The following is a 10,797-nucleotide window of genomic DNA, read 5'->3' on the forward strand; positions in this document are numbered from 1 at the left end:
AAATCAGTAACCAAGCTTATTTTTGGTTGGTTACTGACTTCTCCGTTCAACTTGGAGCTGCCCTTGTGCACGATCAAGGAGGGGTATTATCCGCCACGGGGGCTTAATTTTCGCCTAAGGGGAGCGATTTGGAGGCCGTGGCCGGGTGAGGCGCGCCTCTCGAAGGGGAGGAATTTGAATTTCGGCTGCATTGAGGGTAGCTGCCCCGCTGTGGTGGTTTTTCGGAGCCTGAGCCCGAGCGGGGCGTCGGTTCCCGAGGTGGGCAGGAGTCGCTGTGCCCGTGAGGCTGCCTGGCCGAGTCGGAGTGCTGTGGGACGGCGGGGAGCGGGTTTTCCCGGGCGAGGGGGCGATCCCGAGGAAGGGGAGCGATTTGGAGGCCGTGGCCGGGTGAGGCGCGCCTTTCGGAGGGGAGGAATTTGAATTTCGGCTGCATTGAGGGTAGCTGCCCGCTGTTGTGGGTTTTCGGAGCCTGAGCCCGAGCGGGGCGTCGGTTCCCGAGGTGGGCAGGAGTCGCTGTGCCCGTGAGGCTGCCTGGCCGAGTCGGAGTGCTGTGGGACGGCGGGGAGCGGGTTTTCCCGGGCGAGGGGCCGATCCCGAGGAAGGGGAGCAGTTCCGAGGCCGTGGCCGGGTGAGGCGCGCCTTTCGGAGGGGAGGAGTTTGAATTTCGGCTGCATTGAGGGTAGCTGCCCCGCTGTGGTGGTTTTTCGGAGCCTGAGCCCGAGCGGGGCGTCGGTTCCCGAGGTGGGCAGGAGTCGCTGTGCCCGTGAGGCTGCCTGGCCGAGTCGGAGTGCTGTGGGACGGCGGGGAGCGGTTTTTCCCGGGCGAGGGGGCGACCCCGAGGAACTCGGCCGGCGGGGAGGCGTTCCGGCCCGGGCGAGGGGCGCGGACCCGACCGGAGACGTCCAAAACCTTGAAAGGGGTAAGCGGGAAAAGGTCAGCAAAGTGCCCGAAGCAGTAAGGCGAAAAAGCCGTCGGAACCTCCGAAAATGTCCAAAAGCGTGAAATCAGTAACCAGGAAAATGCATAAAAATGGCCAAAAGTGTGAAATCAGTAAGCAGGAAAAGTCGGGAAAAGTGTCTAAAAATGCTTGGAAATCTGAGGAAAATGCCCGAAAATGAGGCCCCTCGGTCGGGAGGAGGAAGTCGAAAATCCCCGTGCCCGACGAGGGAAGTCAGTAACCAGAAGGAAAAACTTAGAAAAAAATTCTAAGTGTCAAAAAAAATTCTAAGTGTCAAAAAAAATTCTAAGTGTCAAAAAAAATTCTAAGTGTCAAAAAGAATTCTAAGTGTCAAAAAAATTCTAAGTGTCAAAAAAATTCTAAGTGTCAAAAAAAATTCTAAGTGTCAAAAAGAATTCTAAGTGTCAAAAAAAATTCTAAGTGTCAAAAAAAATTCTAAGTGTCAAAAAAAATTCTAAGTGTCAAAAAAAATTCTAAGTGTCAAAAAAAATTCTAAGTGTCAAAAAAAATTCTAAGTGTCAAAAAAATTCTAAGTGTCAAAAAAAATTCTAAGTGTCAAAAAAAATTCTAAGTGTCAAAAAAAATTCTAAGTGTCAAAAAAAATTCTAAGTGTCAAAAAAATTCTAAGTGTCAAAAAAAATTCTAAGTGTCAAAAAAAATTCTAAGTGTCAAAAAAAATTCTAAGTGTCAAAAAGAATTCTAAGTGTCAAAAAAAATTCTAAGTGTCAGAAAGGGAAATGAGTAACCAAGAAGAGAAATGAGTAACCAAGAAATCAGTAACCAACAGGAGAAATGAGTAACCAAGAAGAGAAATGAGTAACCAAGAAATCAGTAACCAACAGGAGAAATGAGTAACCAACGGGAGAAATGAGTAACCAACGGGAGAAATGAGTAACCAACGGGAGAAGTCAGTAACCAACGGGAGAAATCAGTAACCAAAGGGAGAAGTCAGTAACCAACGGGAGAAATCAGTAACCAACAAGAGAAATGAGTAACCAACGGGAGAAATCAGTAACCAAAGGGAGAAGTCAGTAACCAACGGGAGAAATCAGTAACCAAGCTTATTTTTGGTTGGTTACTGACTTCTCCGTTCAACTTGGAGCTGCCCTTGTGCACGATCAAGGAGGGGTATTATCCGCCACGGGGGCTTAATTTTCGCCTAAGGGGAGCGATTTGGAGGCCGTGGCCGGGTGAGGCGCGCCTCTCGAAGGGGAGGGATTTGAATTTCGGCTGCATTGAGGGTAGCTGCCCGCTGTTGTGGGTTTTTGGAGCCTGAGCCCGTTCAACTTGGAGCTGCCCTTGTGCACGATCAAGGAGGGGTATTATCGGCCACGGGGGCTTAATTTTCGCCTAAGGGGAGCGATTTGGAGGCCGTGGCCGGGTGAGGCGCGCCTTTCGAAGGGGAGGGATTTGAATTTCGGCTGCATTGAGGGTAGCTGCCCGCTGTTGTGGGTTTTTGGAGCCTGAGCCCGTTCAACTTGGAGCTGCCCTTGTGCACGATCAAGGAGGGGTATTATCGGCCACGGGGGCTTAATTTTCGCCTAAGGGGAGCGATTTGGAGGCCGTGGCCGGGTGAGGCGCGCCTCTCGAAGGGGAGGGATTTGAATTTCGGCTGCATTGAGGGTAGCTGCCCGCTGTTGTGGGTTTTTGGAGCCTGAGCCCGTTCAACTTGGAGCTGCCCTTGTGCACGATCAAGGAGGGGTATTATCGGCCACGGGGGCTTAATTTTCGCCTAAGGGGAGCGATTTGGAGGCCGTGGCCGGGTGAGGCGCGCCTTTCGAAGGGGAGGGATTTGAATTTCGGCTGCATTGAGGGTAGCTGCCCGCTGTTGTGGGTTTTTGGAGCCTGAGCCCGTTCAACTTGGAGCTGCCCTTGTGCACGATCAAGGAGGGGTATTATCGGCCACGGGGGCTTAATTTTCGCCTAAGGGGAGCGATTTGGAGGCCGTGGCCGGGTGAGGCGCGCCTCTCGAAGGGGAGGAATTTGAATTTCGGCTGCATTGAGGGTAGCTGCCCCGCTGTGGTGGTTTTTCGGAGCCTGAGCCCGTTCAACTTGGAGCTGCCCTTGTGCACGATCAAGGAGGGGTATTATCGGCCACGGGGGCTTAATTTTCGCCTAAGGGGAGCGATTTGGAGGCCGTGGCCGGGTGAGGCGCGCCTTTCGAAGGGGAGGGATTTGAATTTCGGCTGCATTGAGGGTAGCTGCCCGCTGTTGTGGGTTTTTGGAGCCTGAGCCCGTTCAACTTGGAGCTGCCCTTGTGCACGATCAAGGAGGGGTATTATCGGCCACGGGGGCTTAATTTTCGCCTAAGGGGAGCGATTTGGAGGCCGTGGCCGGGTGAGGCGCGCCTTTCGAAGGGGAGGGATTTGAATTTCGGCTGCATTGAGGGTAGCTGCCCGCTGTTGTGGGTTTTTGGAGCCTGAGCCCGTTCAACTTGGAGCTGCCCTTGTGCACGATCAAGGAGGGGTATTATCGGCCACGGGGGCTTAATTTTCGCCTAAGGGGAGCGATTTGGAGGCCGTGGCCGGGTGAGGCGCGCCTTTCGAAGGGGAGGGATTTGAATTTCGGCTGCATTGAGGGTAGCTGCCCGCTGTTGTGGGTTTTTGGAGCCTGAGCCCGTTCAACTTGGAGCTGCCCTTGTGCACGATCAAGGAGGGGTATTATCGGCCACGGGGGCTTAATTTTCGCCTAAGGGGAGCGATTTGGAGGCCGTGGCCGGGTGAGGCGCGCCTTTCGAAGGGGAGGGATTTGAATTTCGGCTGCATTGAGGGTAGCTGCCCGCTGTTGTGGGTTTTTGGAGCCTGAGCCCGTTCAACTTGGAGCTGCCCTTGTGCACGATCAAGGAGGGGTATTATCGGGCACGGGGGCTTAATTTTCGCCTAAGGGGAGCGATTTGGAGGCCGTGGCCGGGTGAGGCGCGCCTTTCGAAGGGGAGGGATTTGAATTTCGGCTGCATTGAGGGTAGCTGCCCGCTGTTGTGGGTTTTCGGAGCCTGAGCCCGTTCAACTTGGAGCTGCCCTTGTGCACGATCAAGGAGGGGTATTATCCGCCACGGGGGCTTAATTTTCGCCTAAGGGGAGCGATTTGGAGGCCGTGGCCGGGTGAGGCGCGCCTTTCGAAGGGGAGGAATTTCAATTTCGGCTGCATTGAGGGTAGCTGCCCGCTGTTGTGGGTTTTTGGAGCCTGAGCACGACCGGGGCGTCGGTTCTCGAGGTGGGCAGGAGTCGCTGTGCCCGTGAGGCTGCCTGGCCGAGTCGGAGTGCTGTGGGACGGCGGGCGGTGGTATTTAACCGGGCGAGGGGGCGATCCCGAGGAAGGGGAGCAATTTGGAGGCCGTGGCCGGGTGAGGCGCGCCTATCGAAGGGGAGGAATTTGAATTTCGGCTGCAGTGAGGGGAGCAATGAGTAGCCAAGAAGTGAAATGAGTTACCAAGAAATCAGTAACCAATGGGAGAAATGAGTAACCAAGAATAGAAATGAGGATCCAAGAAATGAGCGACCAAGAAGAGAAATGAGTAACCAAGAAATCAGTAACCAACAGGAGAAATGAGTAACCAAGAAATCAGTAACCAAGAAGGGAAATGAGTAACCAAGAAATCAATAACCAAGAAGAGAAATGAGTAAACAAGAAGTCAGTAACCAACGGGAGAAATGAGTAACCAAGAAATCAGTAAGCAAGAAGAGAAATGAGTAACCAACAGGAGAAATGAGTAACCAACGGGAGAAATGAGTAACCAACGGGAGAAATGAGTAACCAACGGGAGAAGTCAGTAACCAACGGGAGAAATGAGTAACCAAGAAGAGAAATGAGTAACCAAGAAATCAGTAACCAACAGGAGAAATGAGTAACCAAGAAGAGAAATGAGTAACCAAGAAGTCAGTAACCAAGGGGAGAAATGAGTAACCAGGAAATCAGTAAGCAAGAAGAGAAATGAGTAACCAAGAAATCAATAACCAAGAAGCGAAATGAGTAACCAACAAGCCAGTAACCAACGGGAGAAATGAGTAACCAAGAAGAGAAATGAGTAACCAAGAAATCAGTAACCAAGAACATAAATGAGTAACCAAGAAGTCAGTAACCAACGGGAGAAATGAGTAACCAAGAAGAGAAATGAGTAACCAAGAAATCAGTAACCAAGAAGAGAAATGAGTAACCAAGAAGTCAGTAACCAACGGGAGAAATGAGTAACCAACAGGAGAAATGAGTAACCAAGAAATCAGTAACCAACAGGAGAAATGAGTAACCAACAGGAGAAATGAGTAACCAAGAAGAGAAATGAGTAACCAAGAAATCAGTAACCAACAGGAGAAATGAGTAACCAAGAAGAGAAATGAGTAACCAAGAAATCAGTAACCAACAGGCGAAATGAGTAACCAACGGGAGAAATGAGTAACCAAGAAATCAGTAACCAAGAAGAGAAATGAGTAACCAAGAAGTCAGTAACCAACGGGAGAAATGAGTAACCAAGAAGAGAAATGAGTAACCAAGAAATCAGTAACCAACAGGAGAAATGAGTAACCAACAGGAGAAATGAGTAACCAAGAAGAGAAATGAGTAACCAAGAAATCAGTAACCAACAGGAGAAATGAGTAACCAACGGGAGAAATGAGTAACCAAGAAATCAGTCACCAACAGGAGAAATGAGTAACCAACGGGAGAAATGAGTAACCAACGGGAGAAGTCAGTAACCAACGGGAGAAATCAGTAACCAAAGGGAGAAGTCAGTAACCAACGGGAGAAATCAGTAACCAAAGGGAGAAGTCAGTAACCAACGGGAGAAATCAGTAACCAACGGGAGAAGTCAGTAACCAACAAGAGAAATGAGTAACCAACGGGAGAAATCAGTAACCAAAGGGAGAAGTCAGTAACCAACGGGAGAAATCAGTAACCAAGCTTATTTTTGGTTGGTTACTGACTTCTCCGTTCAACTTGGAGCTGCCCTTGTGCACGATCAAGGAGGGGTATTATCGGCCACGGGGGCTTAATTTTCGCCTAAGGGGAGCGATTTGGAGGCCGTGGCCGGGTGAGGCGCGCCTTTCGAAGGGGAGGAATTTCAATTTCGGCTGCATTGAGGGTAGCTGCCCGCTGTTGTGGGTTTTTGGAGCCTGAGCCCGAGCGGGCCGTCGGTTCCCGAGGTGGGCAGGAGTCGCTGTGTCCATTCAACTTGGAGCTGCCCTTGTGCACGATCAAGGAGGGGTATTATCCGCCACGGGGGCTTAATTTTCGCCTAAGGGGAGCGATTTGGAGGCCGTGGCCGGGTGAGGCGCGCCTTTCGAAGGGGAGGAATTTGAATTTCGGCTGCATTGAGGGTAGCTGCCCGCTGTTGTGGGTTTTTGGAGCCTGAGCCCGTTCAACTTGGAGCTGCCCTTGTGCACGATCAAGGAGGGGTATTATCGGCCACGGGGGCTTAATTTTCGCCTAAGGGGAGCGATTTGGAGGCCGTGGCCGGGTGAGGCGCGCCTTTCGAAGGGGAGGGATTTGAATTTCGGCTGCATTGAGGGTAGCTGCCCGCTGTTGTGGGTTTTTGGAGCCTGAGCCCGTTCAACTTGGAGCTGCCCTTGTGCACGATCAAGGAGGGGTATTATCGGCCACGGGGGCTTAATTTTCGCCTAAGGGGAGCGATTTGGAGGCCGTGGCCGGGTGAGGCGCGCCTTTCGAAGGGGAGGGATTTGAATTTCGGCTGCATTGAGGGTAGCTGCCCGCTGTTGTGGGTTTTTGGAGCCTGAGCCCGTTCAACTTGGAGCTGCCCTTGTGCACGATCAAGGAGGGGTATTATCGGCCACGGGGGCTTAATTTTCGCCTAAGGGGAGCGATTTGGAGGCCGTGGCCGGGTGAGGCGCGCCTTTCGAAGGGGAGGGATTTGAATTTCGGCTGCATTGAGGGTAGCTGCCCGCTGTTGTGGGTTTTTGGAGCCTGAGCCCGTTCAACTTGGAGCTGCCCTTGTGCACGATCAAGGAGGGGTATTATCGGCCACGGGGGCTTAATTTTCGCCTAAGGGGAGCGATTTGGAGGCCGTGGCCGGGTGAGGCGCGCCTCTCGAAGGGGAGGGATTTGAATTTCGGCTGCATTGAGGGTAGCTGCCCGCTGTTGTGGGTTTTTGGAGACTGAGCCCGTTCAACTTGGAGCTGCCCTTGTGCACGATCAAGGAGGGGTATTATCGGCCACGGGGGCTTAATTTTCGCCTAAGGGGAGCGATTTGGAGGCCGTGGCCGGGTGAGGCGCGCCTCTCGAAGGGGAGGGATTTGAATTTCGGCTGCATTGAGGGTAGCTGCCCCGCTGTGGTGGTTTTTCGGAGCCTGAGCCCGAGCGGGGCGTCGGTTCCCGAGGTGGGCAGGAGTCGCTGTGCCCGTGAGGCTGCCTGGCCGAGTCGGAGTGCTGTGGGACGGCGGGGAGCGGGTTTTCCCGGGCGAGGGGGCGATCCCGAGGAAGGGGAGCGATTTGGAGGCCGTGGCCGGGTGAGGCGCGCCTTTCGGAGGGGAGGAATTTGAATTTCGGCTGCATTGAGGGTAGCTGCCCGCTGTTGTGGGTTTTCGGAGCCTGAGCCCGAGCGGGGCGTCGGTTCCCGAGGTGGGCAGGAGTCGCTGTGCCCGTGAGGCTGCCTGGCCGAGTCGGAGTGCTGTGGGACGGCGGGGAGCGGGTTTTCCCGGGCGAGGGGCCGATCCCGAGGAAGGGGAGCAGTTCCGAGGCCGTGGCCGGGTGAGGCGCGCCTTTCGGAGGGGAGGAGTTTGAATTTCGGCTGCATTGAGGGTAGCTGCCCCGCTGTGGTGGTTTTTCGGAGCCTGAGCCCGAGCGGGGCGTCGGTTCCCGAGGTGGGCAGGAGTCGCTGTGCCCGTGAGGCTGCCTGGCCGAGTCGGAGTGCTGTGGGACGGCGGGGAGCGGTTTTTCCCGGGCGAGGGGGCGACCCCGAGGAACTCGGCCGGCGGGGAGGCGTTCCGGCCCGGGCGAGGGGCGCGGACCCGACCGGAGACGTCCAAAACCTTGAAAGGGGTAAGCGGGAAAAGGTCAGCAAAGTGCCCGAAGCAGTAAGGCGAAAAAGCCGTCGGAACCTCCGAAAATGTCCAAAAGCGTGAAATCAGTAACCAGGAAAATGCATAAAAATGGCCAAAAGTGTGAAATCAGTAAGCAGGAAAAGTCGGGAAAAGTGTCTAAAAATGCTTGGAAATCTGAGGAAAATGCCCGAAAATGAGGCCCCTCGGTCGGGAGGAGGAAGTCGAAAATCCCCGTGCCCGACGAGGGAAGTCAGTAACCAGAAGGAAAAACTTAGAAAAAAATTCTAAGTGTCAAAAAAAATTCTAAGTGTCAAAAAAAATTCTAAGTGTCAAAAAAAATTCTAAGTGTCAAAAAGAATTCTAAGTGTCAAAAAAATTCTAAGTGTCAAAAAAATTCTAAGTGTCAAAAAAAATTCTAAGTGTCAAAAAGAATTCTAAGTGTCAAAAAAAATTCTAAGTGTCAAAAAAAATTCTAAGTGTCAAAAAAAATTCTAAGTGTCAAAAAAAATTCTAAGTGTCAAAAAAAATTCTAAGTGTCAAAAAAAATTCTAAGTGTCAAAAAAATTCTAAGTGTCAAAAAAAATTCTAAGTGTCAAAAAAAATTCTAAGTGTCAAAAAAAATTCTAAGTGTCAAAAAAAATTCTAAGTGTCAAAAAAATTCTAAGTGTCAAAAAAAATTCTAAGTGTCAAAAAAAATTCTAAGTGTCAAAAAAAATTCTAAGTGTCAAAAAGAATTCTAAGTGTCAAAAAAAATTCTAAGTGTCAGAAAGGGAAATGAGTAACCAAGAAGAGAAATGAGTAACCAAGAAATCAGTAACCAACAGGAGAAATGAGTAACCAAGAAGAGAAATGAGTAACCAAGAAATCAGTAACCAACAGGAGAAATGAGTAACCAACGGGAGAAATGAGTAACCAACGGGAGAAATGAGTAACCAACGGGAGAAGTCAGTAACCAACGGGAGAAATCAGTAACCAAAGGGAGAAGTCAGTAACCAACGGGAGAAATCAGTAACCAACAAGAGAAATGAGTAACCAACGGGAGAAATCAGTAACCAAAGGGAGAAGTCAGTAACCAACGGGAGAAATCAGTAACCAAGCTTATTTTTGGTTGGTTACTGACTTCTCCGTTCAACTTGGAGCTGCCCTTGTGCACGATCAAGGAGGGGTATTATCCGCCACGGGGGCTTAATTTTCGCCTAAGGGGAGCGATTTGGAGGCCGTGGCCGGGTGAGGCGCGCCTCTCGAAGGGGAGGGATTTGAATTTCGGCTGCATTGAGGGTAGCTGCCCGCTGTTGTGGGTTTTTGGAGCCTGAGCCCGTTCAACTTGGAGCTGCCCTTGTGCACGATCAAGGAGGGGTATTATCGGCCACGGGGGCTTAATTTTCGCCTAAGGGGAGCGATTTGGAGGCCGTGGCCGGGTGAGGCGCGCCTTTCGAAGGGGAGGGATTTGAATTTCGGCTGCATTGAGGGTAGCTGCCCGCTGTTGTGGGTTTTTGGAGCCTGAGCCCGTTCAACTTGGAGCTGCCCTTGTGCACGATCAAGGAGGGGTATTATCGGCCACGGGGGCTTAATTTTCGCCTAAGGGGAGCGATTTGGAGGCCGTGGCCGGGTGAGGCGCGCCTCTCGAAGGGGAGGGATTTGAATTTCGGCTGCATTGAGGGTAGCTGCCCGCTGTTGTGGGTTTTTGGAGCCTGAGCCCGTTCAACTTGGAGCTGCCCTTGTGCACGATCAAGGAGGGGTATTATCGGCCACGGGGGCTTAATTTTCGCCTAAGGGGAGCGATTTGGAGGCCGTGGCCGGGTGAGGCGCGCCTTTCGAAGGGGAGGGATTTGAATTTCGGCTGCATTGAGGGTAGCTGCCCGCTGTTGTGGGTTTTTGGAGCCTGAGCCCGTTCAACTTGGAGCTGCCCTTGTGCACGATCAAGGAGGGGTATTATCGGCCACGGGGGCTTAATTTTCGCCTAAGGGGAGCGATTTGGAGGCCGTGGCCGGGTGAGGCGCGCCTCTCGAAGGGGAGGAATTTGAATTTCGGCTGCATTGAGGGTAGCTGCCCCGCTGTGGTGGTTTTTCGGAGCCTGAGCCCGTTCAACTTGGAGCTGCCCTTGTGCACGATCAAGGAGGGGTATTATCGGCCACGGGGGCTTAATTTTCGCCTAAGGGGAGCGATTTGGAGGCCGTGGCCGGGTGAGGCGCGCCTTTCGAAGGGGAGGGATTTGAATTTCGGCTGCATTGAGGGTAGCTGCCCGCTGTTGTGGGTTTTTGGAGCCTGAGCCCGTTCAACTTGGAGCTGCCCTTGTGCACGATCAAGGAGGGGTATTATCGGCCACGGGGGCTTAATTTTCGCCTAAGGGGAGCGATTTGGAGGCCGTGGCCGGGTGAGGCGCGCCTTTCGAAGGGGAGGGATTTGAATTTCGGCTGCATTGAGGGTAGCTGCCCGCTGTTGTGGGTTTTTGGAGCCTGAGCCCGTTCAACTTGGAGCTGCCCTTGTGCACGATCAAGGAGGGGTATTATCGGCCACGGGGGCTTAATTTTCGCCTAAGGGGAGCGATTTGGAGGCCGTGGCCGGGTGAGGCGCGCCTTTCGAAGGGGAGGGATTTGAATTTCGGCTGCATTGAGGGTAGCTGCCCGCTGTTGTGGGTTTTTGGAGCCTGAGCCCGTTCAACTTGGAGCTGCCCTTGTGCACGATCAAGGAGGGGTATTATCGGCCACGGGGGCTTAATTTTCGCCTAAGGGGAGCGATTTGGAGGCCGTGGCCGGGTGAGGCGCGCCTTTCGAAGGGGAGGGATTTGAATTTCGGCTGCATTGAGGGTAGCTGCCCGCTGTTGTGGGTTTTTGGAGCCTGAGCCCGTTC

Source organism: Stegostoma tigrinum, unplaced genomic scaffold (genome assembly GCF_030684315.1).
Source record: "Stegostoma tigrinum isolate sSteTig4 unplaced genomic scaffold, sSteTig4.hap1 scaffold_465, whole genome shotgun sequence".
NCBI classification, from domain to species: Eukaryota; Metazoa; Chordata; class Chondrichthyes; order Orectolobiformes; family Stegostomatidae; genus Stegostoma; species Stegostoma tigrinum.